The 15,045-nt window shown below is 33.7% G+C and overlaps 1 pseudogene; it reads right to left on the bottom strand.

Annotated features, from left to right (window-relative positions):
* Nucleotides 1–5,215: 5,215 nt before the first annotated feature.
* LOC119637192 lies at nt 5,216–6,380 on the bottom strand (annotated as a pseudogene).
* Nucleotides 6,381–15,045: the final 8,665 nt, after the last annotated feature.

Below are 15,045 nucleotides of genomic sequence, written 5' to 3'. Positions count from 1 at the left end.
GTGTTTCTCTTAAAAATGCAACTCTAAACAACCAACATTAACTCTAAAAAGTTAACCTAACACACAAATAAGTGAACGATATGTAATTCAAATACGAATCGAAAAACTGTAAAATTGTTCATGCGTTATTACCATTCTGAACATATTTTTCATATGTATAATACACTGTCCACATAAGAGTTGAACTGTGTTTGCATCGTTAGAAACATTTTATTAGTATTACGTCTTCTGATTTATATTATATATCATACAAAGTATATTCAATATTCGTTACATCTCAAGTTTGAATTGTTACTGAAAGTGACCAAGTATCGAAGAAGGCTAATGCGAGCTTAGTTTCCTTTAAAAATATTTCAAAAATTTTAAAAATTGCGCTCTTGGGGTTAACGATAAACTGCTGAAGAGAGCCCATGATTTTGGATACGCTGACGGATCAAAATAAATGGGTAGAGACAGATAGGGCGTGGACGTAGCCTCGATTATGCCTTTACCGATCAAGCTCGGATACACCCAATCTTAATCAAAGTATGGTCCACTACTAGACGCGTTTCTTATTTTACAAATTAGCGCATTCATCGATTTACAGAGTAGGCAGCTTGGATACCATTTCGGATTCAATACGTATCGAACTGCACTCTTCGGTATATGAAATATTGTTTCAATGCCTAAGTTACATAGTGCATGTTTATGTTTGCAAAATAGCCGTGTATATATGAAGCAAGCAGCGAATGATATGAGCTTTTGAGCACTTAAATTCTTCGAATGAAAGGCTGGGCATTGATTATGTATGGCGTTAACTAGGTTTCAATTTCGAGTTCGGCCTTTTTTGCCAGACGTTTGCGTAAGTCGTGCGAGAAACGCTCTCTCAAAACTGTCAAATCAGACGTAAGCAAAATTGCCCACGCTTTGCGTGATAATTAAGTAATCAAGCAATGTTGAGAAATGTATACACACCAAGGGGAATGGTGCCTTTGGTCATGTTATGCTATCTGACAGTAGAGGAACATCAAAATTGGTGCGAGAGGGATAGGATGTAGAAGGGAGTTGCGGAACACTTCAAATGGTCTTACCTTACTCGACAATGTGTGAGTAAATGATTTTATAGATTTGTCAACTACATAAATCAAAATATACATATTGTTTCATGCAGAAGCGTCTTTTGAACACAATTTAGGGAAAATTGGTAAGAATGATGGCTTAAGGAGAATTTACATACGCGCTATGATGCGTTTGAAGTTGTCGAAGCCTGAAGGCTATCAATGTCTGGCCAGTAGCGATTTTTTATTTAACCGCTGTACGGGGCACCTTTTCTGTTTTGCCGACGTTTTCCGTATCAGAAATGATATTAGAAATGGAAGAAAAATTTTGCGCGGAATGTGTTCGGCGCGGCATTAATGCCAACACCAAGGCATGCTTCTGTAGGAACTTTCGTATTCAAGGTTGTAAGTAAGTTGTGCTTTCCATATTCTTTTGCACTTTCAAATTGAATTGTAATGAAATAAAAGCTATAAGAAATAAATTCACTTTTGTGGAAATTAAAAATACGGGTTGTATTTTGACTTTCAGAAGTTGATTAGAAAAAAAGAATTTCATTTTAAGACAATATACATTGTTTACAAATATTAATGTGTGAATATCTAAAATAAAAATAAAGGCACACAATTTATGTTCACGACGGAAATAATAAATGAAAAAGATTTAGTTGGTGCGCCAAATTCATACAAGTCGCCGTCGCCGTCGCCACGAAATTGCCTCTTCCTGCATAGTCGCTGGCACTTGCTCGCTTAGTCCTCTTCGGGTTTTTGTAGGGACAATTCGTTGGCAAACGATTTTCTTTTCGCCTTGCATTTTTCTTATGGTGCGCTAACTGATGAAAAGCTCGAAAACATTATCTACTTATAATCAAAATTGCCTACGTTTTGTTACTCACAACAAATTGCAAATTCAGGTAATTACTTGACGGATAATATTTGTATTATATGTATTGTAACGAATTTAATGCATTGAAATTTATTGCTTTTATTATTCTACTAATGCCTGCCTCGTCAAAAGCAAGCATGCAAGGGCTAGGAAACCGTAACGTCAATTGCAGATATCCCAGCAGGAATATTCTTTAAAAAATGAATGCACTATTCTTTGAGTGCGATGGTTGAATTAATGTCTACAATAACAAAAACATAAAATCATTGGAAAATGCCAATGTTGCATATTTTAGTGCATAAAGGTAATCAAAAAAATAAACGTGTAAGAAAAAAGGTGAATCGGCTTATTATTATATTGCAATTGCAAATTGTGCTTTTCTTTATAGCGACTTAAATAATATAGCTTTGGAAATTATATGTGTATGAAAAATATGTGTAATAATAATAAATTCGAGTTTTAACTATTTTGTTGTTGTTTTAGAAAGAAAAGGGCATGTACAGTGTATTACGGTATATATGTGAATATATGTGCATGCTGGGAAAGCAAAATTTTGAATGGCCGAAGCCATGCCCTCAGCTAAGTAATTCTCAACGCACGCCTTCCAAATGAGAGGTAGACAACTGAACGATGCATACCTAATCAGTGCACTGGTGATTGCTTGTTTTATACGATCTGATTTGGAAAGGAAATATTCCAATTCTTACAGGTACTGAAAGGGAAACGGTTCATTCCCCAAAATGCTTAAAAAGATTCGTTCTGGCGCTCAAATAATGGGAACAAATCAATGCTATGTTATGTATGTCAATAATATATATGTTCCACTCTCTTTGGCTACAAAGCAAAACAGGATGAGAATTATCTAAGATACTTGATATCATAACTAAAAATTGTTATTAAAGATTCAGAAAAGAAATTTTGGTATTTTCTTTCATGAGCGAGAAAGACATAAATGAATAATGATAGATGGCGAGGGAAAGAAGAGTGGTCAAGTGATAGAGAGAGCGAGAGCGAGAGAGAAAGCACAAGCACAAGAGAATTTCCGCATTTCCGCTTCATTCCATTGGTTGTTATTATATGCAAAGGTTTTTTTCTCTTTCACTAATATATGTCACTTGAAAACAAACTTAGCAGTTTAGCAACACTTAAAACAGCGAACGTTTTGCTAAGCAACCGGCCAAACGGTTATTAAAATGTTGGGAAAAGTCATCGAAGAGAAGTTTATTTTCTTCAAGGGAAACAGCACGAAACTACCGCTTTCCCAAATTCACCGTTACGTTAAGTAAAACTTTAATTTGGTAGATCTACTTAAATTAAATTTGCTCGACATTCAGACAGTTTGCGATTCAATTTGATACAATTAAATCAATCGTCTTTGAAATGCTTCGTTAAAATTTTCGACTCGAAATTGTTAAAAACGGGCGTTTTAACGGCTATTTGTGCTCTGTTAGTTGCCGTTTCATTCCAATTGGTGAAGGTTGCGATCAACACTCCTGTCTTTCAAGTATACTGTGCGTTATTTTCAGTGCAGATATTCCATTACCATGTGATGCCACTGACAGTAAATACTAAGCAAACTACTTGCTGATATGTGTTGACTTGACAAATAACTTTAAAATTGAAAAAATAATATGATGGAATAGTAAAAAAGACTTAAATGGCTGCAAAATAATAATAAACATAAATTAGACAATACATTTCTAAATTTCTAAATATAAAATAAATATTCCTCATTTCTTCTTGTTTGTTTGCATGCGAGACCACCATATGGTTCGTCAATTCTCACAAAGTCTAGTAGAAAGTCGGCAAAGTGAAATCCCCATCTCGAACATAGAAGTAACGCATTATTGTGTTCAATGGCTCATGTTCTTTTTAAGTATAACTCTTCATTTGATATAGTTAAAGTTATTGGTTATAGTCACCACAGTTGCAAACAATTCGAATACAACTAGTGATTGTCGAAAAAATATTATATTTATAGAATGAAGGACTTTGGTTCGACAGATATTGCAAAGTTGGAGGACTTGTTTTGGATGGAAGTCAAAATGTTTGCAACGCCCAAAAAGAAGGTTTAGCGGCCCTGCAGAATATATATAGTTTTGACCATTTTCAAATTCGGAATGTACCGAAGCATATGCATCTGTTCGTCTATCCGTCTGTCCAGCTGTGTTGTATCTGTGGTACAAATCTACCGTACGCAAAGAAAAAGATATCGCTTACAAATTTGCCAAAGAGTTTTAAAATGGCCCAAAGAGATCAAAGAACACGCTTAAAACACCCACATATCTATAAAATTAAAACTCGGAACACCTTTGCTTCCCGTGTGTTTTGCTCGTTGCTCATAAACTACAACAGATACGCGATATAAATTTACTATAACATTATTCCACAAAAATAGAAAAAATCAGCCACGCCAACCTAATATTATGGAGTGTCCAAATTTATATAAACGATATATTCTGAAGTAAATGAAGTTTCGCTCTTTTTTTTTGTAATCAGGAGTTCAGTTGAGCACACTGCTTGTTTTTTTTTTGCTGTACCGTTACGTAATACATAACATGAATTTATTTGCTAAAGATCATTCGAAAATGTATATGAGAGGAGCCGGCACTTTTAGCTTATTTTCAATATTCTGAAAAATGCAATATATAAGGCAAAAATTGTTAGCAGAGAATGGAACATGGATTCCATTGGATTTATATAAAATTTGTTCGTTTTCATATCCACCGCCGAAAGTAGTTTATGACAATTTTATTATTTGAAATTGTAATGTTCACAAATATTTATGTTCGTGTGTCCGTATTCTGCAATTGATGCTCTCAAAATTAATATGATATGTACAGTATAAATTTATAAATTTAGCAAAAATATTTTAATTCAAGTACTAAACAAATCTTAAAGTAAGCATGCCCTGTCTAGTCCAGGTGGAAAAAACAAAAAGAAAAAAAACGAGTTGAACATTTCGAGGTCACGGCGGATCTGTCTTTTCAAATGCAATCCAAGAAATTTTCAGAGTAGACCGCATTCGGCGCTTAAATGAATTGTTGGCAATTTAACCTGTCAAACTTTTTGGAATACAATGGGTATTCGAGATTCGTGCTAAGGCGTAGATAGATTTCTTACCTGATTTGTTTCTCTTTTGTTTTTTTCCTTCTGTGTGTTTTTTGTTTTTTGTTTTCTTTTTGAAACACATCTAAATTTTAATTTTTTTTTTTTTTTTTTTTTTGAGAAACATGCAATGTTTGAGAAATTGAGGAAAACTAAACTGCTTTTCAAATAGACTATGATCTATATGTTATCTTATATCAAATACAGCCTCCATTTGGGGAGGTATCACATTGCTTTGCACGCCGCCATTAATGCGGGTTAAGTTGACTGTAGTTACATAACCAATATTGAGTTGAGAATTTAATTGTAAGCGAAGGGCTTCAGCTTTGCGAAATGCCATAATTTTATCCAATAAATACTGAAGTTTTTCAACAGCAGTATTATTTAAAAGTAGCGAGCCATGATCAGCCATCAACGGCAATGATTTTAAAATGAATTTCTTAAAAATAATTATTTAAAAAATTTTTTTTCAATTTTAATAGATATAAAATATTTAAAAAGTACTAACGCCATATGCTGCGTTCAGCATAGAAAATTGGAAAAACTTCAGTTTCGGAAGCTAAGCCTTCATCTAATGAGAATCCGATATTAAGTTTTTTAAAATCATCAGTTTTAACAAAAGCCTCCATACCCAAATGTCCACCAATTTCTTCATCTAGATAAATTATTGTTAAAATATTAAATAATTTTTATCGTTGAGAATATATGTTCGCAGTATACGCACCTGGTACGTACACGACATGCAGTGTTCTTTTAAGTGTAGCACTACCGCTTTTTAAAGCTCTTATGGCAGCCAAATATTGCATTCTCACACATTTCATATCCTGCGTTCCACGTGCATATATTTTACCGTCTTTATCAATATCAGCGGAAAATGGCTTATGGTTCCACATTTCGGGAAATACCGGTACTACATCCGTATGTGAATTTAATATTATTGACGGCAGTTCTGGTTGAGTACCTTTCCATGTTATAATTACAATCGGTTTTGTTTCTTGAGCTGGATGATAAACTTTAAACGGCAAACCAAGCTTGTTGGCTTGTTTTTTAAGGAACTCGACGCAAGGTGCTGCAAAGATAAAAAATGCCGACTAGTTTTTAAAATCGTGTTTTTTCTTCTTTTTTTTATATGCGTGAGCGTGGAAGTACAAAACTTTGTGTTTATGGAGCCATAATACTACTTATAATAAGGTACGTTCTAATTAGGAACACTACGACCTTACTATGACTTTATTGTTACTATAATATATATATATATATATATATATATATATATACACATATAAATATATATTTTTTTAAACTAAAAAAACCCAAGCCTTACCTCTCCTTTCATTTCCTACTTGGAACATAGTAAACTGTTACAGCGTTGAATGCATAGCCCCGACTTCTTCCGTATGAAGCGGCCTCCAATTATTTTGCTCATTATTCTCACATAGAACAACCTACTATTTTTATAATATATTATATTATATATATTACATATATATTATATATTCCTGGAACGTTTATGATGGCTATATATAAATTTGTATGGGAGATTTATAGGCGTATTCTAGCGGTGTGATCGGTCACTAGTCATAAGAGCAAACGATATATTTTCTTGCCAAAGCGCTTATGACGTTATATCATGTGCCTTTATATTCCGGACTTGGTCTCCCTCCCGCTGAAAAGACTCACGAAAGAACGAAGTTTTGCCACGATTGAAGAGATAAAGACAAGACCGCATTGCTCAAGGCCATATCAAGAAGCGCATATCAGCAGTGCTTCGAGGATTGGGAAAAACATTGGCAAAAGTCGGTTATTTGGAAGCGCAAAAAATAGATGTAGACATCTCGTATATACACATGACAAATAATGGAGTTTTTGTTATGTTAATGTTTATTATGCGGATATTGCGGCTCATCTTAAACGTATTAGAACGCTTACAATCAGTTAAAGAAAAGAACAATGTACGTGTAAGTATGTACGACTTTTATTTGAAAGCGCCTATTAACTGCTTTTGTATGATTTTTCTAATGAAATGGTTTCGAGCTGTCGGTAATATAAATGAAAAAACCATTCATGTGTGATAGGCTTCGGTGGGATAGCAATTCAAATTTTTAATTCGGCCAAATTTTGCCATTGTAGCCATCGATTTGTGAGCCGGTGTTCGTTTTCATTGTGCAAGAAGGCGTTCTATTCTTCTGAGCGCTCAATGCGTTCAATATCACATTGGTGTTCATGTAATCTTTTCCATTAACCAGCAATGTTTTTAATCAACGCATGAAATTCGAATTTTCTAACTGTTTTGTAACATCACTGCAATGATAAAAATAATAGAAAATCCTTGATGGGAAATCCAGATGCGCAGTGAAGTCAAGAATTTAGATGTAATATTCGATCGCAAGCTTAACTTTACCTAACGCATAAATTAGACTAAGTAATCCGTAAGATTGACAATATTACCACTACCACTACCACTACTACTTTTCTAATATCTCTCTTTAATGGAAACTCCAGTTTAAACATAAATAGCAAGAAATTAGTTATCAAATCTATACATCATTTGTTTGCCTCCTATGCTCCTCCAGTTTCGTCTTCCACTTCTTATTGCCATGCTAAAAATTTGCGAACTACGCAACACAAGATTATATGTTAATTTTAGTAAAAAATGTCGGCGCCTTGTAAATATTTCTTGTTTTCTTTTTACTTTTGTGTGTGTATTTCTCTCTGGTTTACAGGATGTTTCTGTGCCATTTTTTCCTTCGCTTTTAACCCTACTGAACCAATATTCTTGCAGTCTTTCCTTTTTAAATCACGTCTCGAAACTATTTCATGAAAACTTATACGTCTCTATTAACTGATAGTTCAATTTTCTGGTATATATGATTTAATAGAATAATTTAAAAAGGCTTCTCAAACCGATCTAATTTGCTGTTGAATCTTACCAACGTACATATGCGCAGCGAGACGGGTAATGTAAAGGGATAAGTTTTTCAATTCTTTTATTATGTTTCATTGAAGTAAGAACGTTATAATCGGGACCGCTAGATAGTCTACATCAATTCGCCTAATACAGTCATTCATTCATTTTCTTAATAATACACAAAAATTATATTTTTTTTTTTTATGCAAATGCATATTTTTCATGAAAGGCTCGTCTTGGAATATAAAGCCTTAAATTTGCTTAGAATCCTCATATCGGTTAACATCCCACAAATAAAACGACGTGGTTTAAATTTAACAAGGTTCATTTCTTTATGTCCATTAATTTTTCCCAATAAGTGTTCAAAATTACGCATTTTTTCCATACCAAGACTCGATCAATTCCATAGGAATTGTTATTTATTTCGCAAGCTGTTACTAAGCGATTTTTGTTGCGAAGTTCCAAAAATTACAATAGTTTCTCTTGTAACAATTTGTCAAAACGAAGTGTAAGGGAGTGGTCGAAGAAGTCATCTGATCCTAGGCAGTTTCCCAAATATATCAAATTTCTTCAAAATATCTCAAAAAAATGCAAGGGCACATTTAAGACCTTTATACGGACAAACAAGCTTACAAAATCATTTTCTGAATCGTTCGGTATAATAAAAGATGGGTCTACCTTAAGCGCTTCTGCGTGTTAGATACTTCTGCATGAACTTAATACATCCTAAGTGACTAGTGTGACTGTGATGAAGAACTTTAACTAGCTTGATTGTGCGAGAACAACGTCGGCAGATATATAACACGGCCAAGGGTAGGAGCACGCAAGAAATTCTGAATTGATTAAGCCATGTCTCTGCGTCTGTGGGGTGTTGATACCCTCCTGGTTGCAAAAATGAAGATATTGACTTCATTGGTGACAGAAACATTGGTCTTTGCATGCAGGTCTGTATTGAAAATGGGCCAAATTGTTCGGAGCACTAGCCCGCCGTAAAGTGTAAACTGAACGCAGCTCCGTTCTGCTAAACGAAAATTTTTGTCGTTTCTGCTCACTACTCGTAAATTACGAAAGATAGAAGGCTGAAATTTTCGATATTTAAACAAAGGGGAATATTTAAAACTATTTCAAATGAAGATAGATGTATTATCTGCCTAAAAATGGGTTAATTCTAAAATAAATGTAATATCAGTGCAGGGTGTCAAAGAAAAGCACTTGGAGAGGGTTGACGGTAACAAGGTAAGCGTGTTAATTGTAAATTAATTAAGATGAGCATCACGACATACTCGATTAATTTTCTCGTTACAATACCACTGACATTGGTATCACATAAAGGAACTTGAAGGACGGAAGGCGACAAGCTAAATTTGGTAACTCTAAGTTAATTATAATGAACGTCACGACGTGGTAGATGAATTTTTCTTAACAATACCTTTTAGTGAAGTGAAAGGTGTGAGATAAATTTTTTCCTACTCACTTTTTTATGACGATAAATGGCGGAGGATATGCAAGATTCGGACCCAGCCGAATACAACTTTCTTATTTCAATTTTTTCTTTTGCAATTTTGTATCCGAACTTTGAGTTTGTTTACTGGGATTTCTTAAAGGTTCTTTTTCGCCTATTATGCACATAAATTTTTGCCTACATTTAGGATATTATGAATATTTTACGAGGCATTGCGTATTCGATGCGTGTTATAACGAAATAACGAAAACATATATTTGGCTTTGTGCAAATTGTTTTGTGTTATATTCCAAGTATTCTCCACGACAAGGACAAGGTGAAAAATGATGGCGCATCGATCGTCTCGTTGTCGTCTAAAAATTGAAAGTCGTTTATAAATCATTGCTTATAGATTGTTTTTCGTAGACACAAAATTTGTTGTTTAATGAAATTAGCACTCGTAACGTCCGATTTGCGACCACTTCCGATTACTTATATATATATATATATATATATATATATATATTGCTAAAACGGACTGATTTTGTTAAATTTTTATATCATACTCATGAGGTTTGCAAGCTTCCTTCTACTAAATCTTCATTCCCTTTCAAAAGGGATAAGCAAGTAAGTTAAGTTCGTAATAAGAACATTAGAAATTTCATAAGTATTTGAATAGATTTCTACGCGTTACAAAACGAATTAAGTAATTAATATACCTACTTAGTTGTGGGCAATTAAAAGTGCCACTACGGAGAGGAATAGCCTTTTAGAGAGTACATAATTCGCGGGTAATGTGGCTATTTTATGCTTATCTTCTTCTTTTCTTTTTAAACTATAGCACGTGCAACAATGTTTGTCACGTGCTGACACGTGCAAATCTTGAGATAAAACTTACCGGCATCCTTTCGTGATTTTGAGATATGTCATTTGCATAACTAGCGTAAGTAAAGGGCGGGCTTCACTTGTTCTATCTTGATTTTTGGCAGTTGGCGACAAAACAACACAAACATTTCTAGCATTTCTATACGAATAGCTTTATTAAGCTTTTTGTCTGCGCCTGACAAGTGGGTGTTAGCTAAAATTTTGTTCTCTAAATTGAATAACAATGCCTATTACCTGTACATTTATATTTATATGAGCATACGTGCACGTTCCCATGGGCAGTATTGGAAAATAATGGAATAGAAAAGCAATTGACTCGACATTTCGTCGGAGGCGTACTATCGCCTCATTTCCACGACTGTTAGATAGATCAGTTGATATCAGAGATTTCCTTCGAAATGCTCTCGCCCAATTAACTCTATTCAAACGAGAGATTAGAAATAAGATAGTTGCAAAATATACCAGGTGCGATAGCAACAAATTAACAATAGATCAACATTTAAGCGACAGCAGATCACTCCTAAAATAGCAATAAAGTAGCAAAAAATATTAATAGACAAGCGATAGAATAGCAGTCAGATAGCAGTTGAATAGGGAGAGAATAGCAATAAAGTGGCAGTAGAATCGCACTGAAGCAGTTATGGACTAGAAATATAAATATAAAAAATAGACCGATAACAAAATATCAGCGAAATGCAAAACATAGAATTACAATGGAAACAGAGTAGAGAATCAAGTAGAAGTCAAACAGAAATGGATTAGAAAAATATCAAGTATTAAAGTTAAAGGTATTCGAAGCTACTCTATTAAACGCTCAGTTAAAACAGAAAAATGATTTGCATTGATGCCGTCAATAATATCAATCATTCATCCATCTACGTGGATAATTCATCTTATGTGATAGAATTTGAAAAGTGGTGAAAAGAAATTTTTAGTTATTAGACATACCAACCGACCAAGCGCGACCAATTGCAAGTAACATGAATTTTTGAGAAGTGTGAACAATATTTTTCATAAATTTACAAACAAAAAAAAAAAAAATAAATAACATAATATACATAAACCAACCTTAACCAGGTTATTAACTCAGCGGGAGACGGGTGGACTTAAGCCACGAGTACGTAACCCTCTTGTGCGAGGAGAAGACATTGCTAAACTTAAGGGTGAACGAAGAGGGTGTATAAAGTTTTCTTCTTTTTTTTTTTTTTTTTTTTCTTTTATTATGCTACAGGGGTCGCATAAACATCATCATCGCCCTCAACATCAATATTTGGATGTTGAATGTAACGACTGCTGCGATACACAATAGCAAACCAATTACAGATAGATTGGCCACATATTAAAAGTCGAATGGGAAACACATCTGTCGCTTTCTTTCAGTGTCTGTCTACAGAATGATAAATTCATGTATGGATGTGTGCCCTTATGCCTGAGCTTATATATGTGTGTGTGTGTGTGTGTCGATATGCATGTGTATCTATATGAAGATGTTGGGTTGTTTAAAACTGTGAAAACTACAAATTTTTCGCAACTGTTTCGAAATGTATGTAAGTATGATTATGTACCTATATGCATATAGGTAAATATATATATACATATATATATATATATATATATATATATATATATATATATATATACAGCATTTAAAATTTGCTTTGGCTTTCTTCGGGCAGTAAAAGTATCAAACACAGCAGCAATTCGTCTGTCAGTTTCTCTCCATTCATTCATTCGTTTATTGCCCGCAGAGAGCTAAACTAGCTACAGCTTCATAGCTGGGGTTGGAAACAAAAATATGATTATGAAATGATTACTATAATTACTTTTGTGTTTTCTTGCAAGCTTTTGTCCTTTGGGTAACGTAGACATATTTCACATGTAGATAAAGTTGAAAACCCCAAAATATGTATAAAGGTCTAGTAAATTTTTATTCACAGATGTTGAGCAAGTTAACTGCGTTCAACAAAATTAACTCAGTACAATAATGGTACAAAAGTGTAAGCTTTAAGCAAAGAAAACAAAACAGTTTTCTGAACGCTGCCTAAGAATAGAAAGTGAAAGCTACCTTCTTTACGCTTTTACTTTGTTGATTCGCTTTACAGTCTTTGCAGCTGTTCGAAATTTTAGCGCACAAATGTTTAGCACCTCTCACCTATTTTTCGGTCTGTCTGTCTGTGAATTTGGAAACAAAAAAAAAAAAAAAAAAAAAATTGCTTCAAAATGAGCTTACGTAAGCTATAAATTTATTATCGACGAGAAATAGATTGTATCTGGATGGGGAAAATTGCGAATAGATAAACCTTGTTGTTGACCTTAATTCCAAGATAGAATTTTCCCTGATTAATTGCTTACGTGTAGCTTTTTGGACTTTACAAATAAGCGTAAGTGGGAAGCGATTACAAAATTTTTATGATAAAAATAATCTCTTCACGAGACAAGCTTTTATTCCCTTTGAGCTGAATTTGAAGACCGATTCACATCATGAAAAATGGTTTTCTACCAAATTTCAGGTCAATTGCCTATGCAGAAACTTGGTTAACTGCAATTATAAGTTCATTTCACAAACTTTGAGTCCTTGAACGGTGTTTGGATGAGCGAGTAATTGCTCAAAAGTACTAACCCGTTAATTGCTTACAAGGTAAGCTCAGTATTTTACCCAACAGATTGCGTGAATCTTAGGAGGTTAGTTAGCTGGTCGTTTAAAAGTGTAGGTGCTAAGCCAAAAAAATCAATGTTCACAATCATGCGTAATATGTAACGGTCGCACCAGCACCATTTCCGACAAATTGTCACTAAAGTATCGCGTTAGTTCAAAAACAAGGCCAAATTGTCACTCGTTGCTGTTGAAAAGGTTGTTCGGCCGTTTTTGACCCTGTTCGGTTTTCTGGAATTCAGATGCAAGACACTATTGTCTGTTTATGTGCTCAGATAAAATATAATATAATCAGATTAATTTTATTTTTAAAAACTCATGATCTCTATTCAAACAGCACAGCGAATGTATTTGAAAAGCTCCCACACTTTTTTTTTTTTTTTTTTTTTTTTTTGGTCAAATGTTACCAATAGCAATACCAATTGCTGTACCAATCACAGAATGTTGGTAGATGAAAAATGCAGCAAAAATTAAATTTTAACCAAATCAGTGAAAATTATGTTTTTCCAATGTCGGGCTATAAGCTGTGAACCGGAATACTTACTATACTTGTTTGCAATAGATATGTTTTATCCGTTTAAGAAAACGTTAGAAAATGGTCCATGTTAAACTTGGTGAAATTACGCAAAGTCCTCTTAATTGAAAGCACCCATGTGATATTTGACAAATAAATATTCATTATTTAGTTATATGTAATGAAAAGACCCGTTGCCCTCGGCCATCTATTGTCTACTATGAGGCAAAAAAAAAAAAAACAAAAAAAAAATCTCATTTGCCTTTATCGTCATGCAAATCGTTGTTGTACGTACATCCTTGTCGAGAAGAAAAAAGAAGAAGCAGAAGAAAACGCAACATACGTGCAAATAGAAATTCATTATTTAAATAGCGATACGACCCATTGCACTTGAGCAAACTTGTAAGAGGTAAGTGTAAGATATAAAGGAAAGGAGATAAACTTGTTTTTTTTTTTTTATTGTTTTCTAATAATTCTCATATGTATTCATCGTCTGTGCATAGATGTGCCGATATTTACTTACTTACAAACATTTAGTGCAAAATAAGATGATCCCAAAATCAGCCGCTAATTTTTCCGCAATTTGCTTTGTAATGTAATATAAATTTAGAAATAAATACATTTAACGTTGCCAGGGGTTCTCTCTCTGCAAACATAGTGTAACGCAAAAACAATAATAACAACAACATCACTAACAATTATAATATAAAATCAACCCCCCCCCTGTAAAAAAGGAAAAAAAAACAAAAAAAAAAAACGGAAACAAGACAGAAAGAAAGAAAGAAAAAAAAAAAAGGAGAAAAATAAAAAAAAAGAAACAAAAAACGAAAATAAAGTTGAATGTGGAAATATGCCCTAGAGTGTTGCACATGTCCTTGCTGTCTATTTTATTTGTCAGTGTGTACATCATCTGTTTTTGTATGGATGCATGGAGTGTGATACTGACGGTACATTGAAGCAGTCAAGCGTGCATGTCAGTCTGACAAATAGTTGCTGGCAAAGGTTTTCCTTGTTTGTTTGTTTGTTCGTTTATTTGTTTGTTTTTGCAGTTCACATATTGCTCGCGCATCCTTGTAATCCCAGCGGGAGTTTTGTCGAATTTAAATCAGTTATATTACACAGACACTTGGCATGTTATACGTGTGAGTCGAGTCGTCTTTATGCGAATGGTATTTTTGTAATATGTGACAGTGTGCCAGGTTTTTGCTTGTTAACTGGTAAGCCTATACTTTTGTGCCTTATTTGGTTGACCCTCATCTTAAATTTCTGTCTCACTTGGCTTTTATAACACGATTATTTGATGATTTGGTTTACGAAAAATAAAAATCTGAAAAGTTCATTCATATACATGCATACATACACACACACATATATATATATATATATATACATTCACGAAAATAATTATATATACAAATATATATATATACTGTTTACAAACCTACCTACACTAAACATACATATAAATATGTCAAGTTTAATGTGGCGAACAGTTAGGCAAACTTAAAGCCGCGAGTAAATATGGATGCTTGCCGTAAATACAAAAAAGATAGATGCGATACTGATGTACTGACATGTATGCAAATAACAGTTACAATGAAAAAGTATTGACCCCC

This window comes from Glossina fuscipes, unplaced genomic scaffold (genome assembly GCF_014805625.2).
Source record: "Glossina fuscipes isolate IAEA_lab_2018 unplaced genomic scaffold, Yale_Gfus_2 43, whole genome shotgun sequence".
In the NCBI taxonomy this organism is placed as follows: Eukaryota; Metazoa; Arthropoda; class Insecta; order Diptera; family Glossinidae; genus Glossina; species Glossina fuscipes.
The sequence above is the reverse complement of the archived record's forward strand: the minus strand, read 5'-3'. Positions and strand labels throughout refer to the sequence as shown.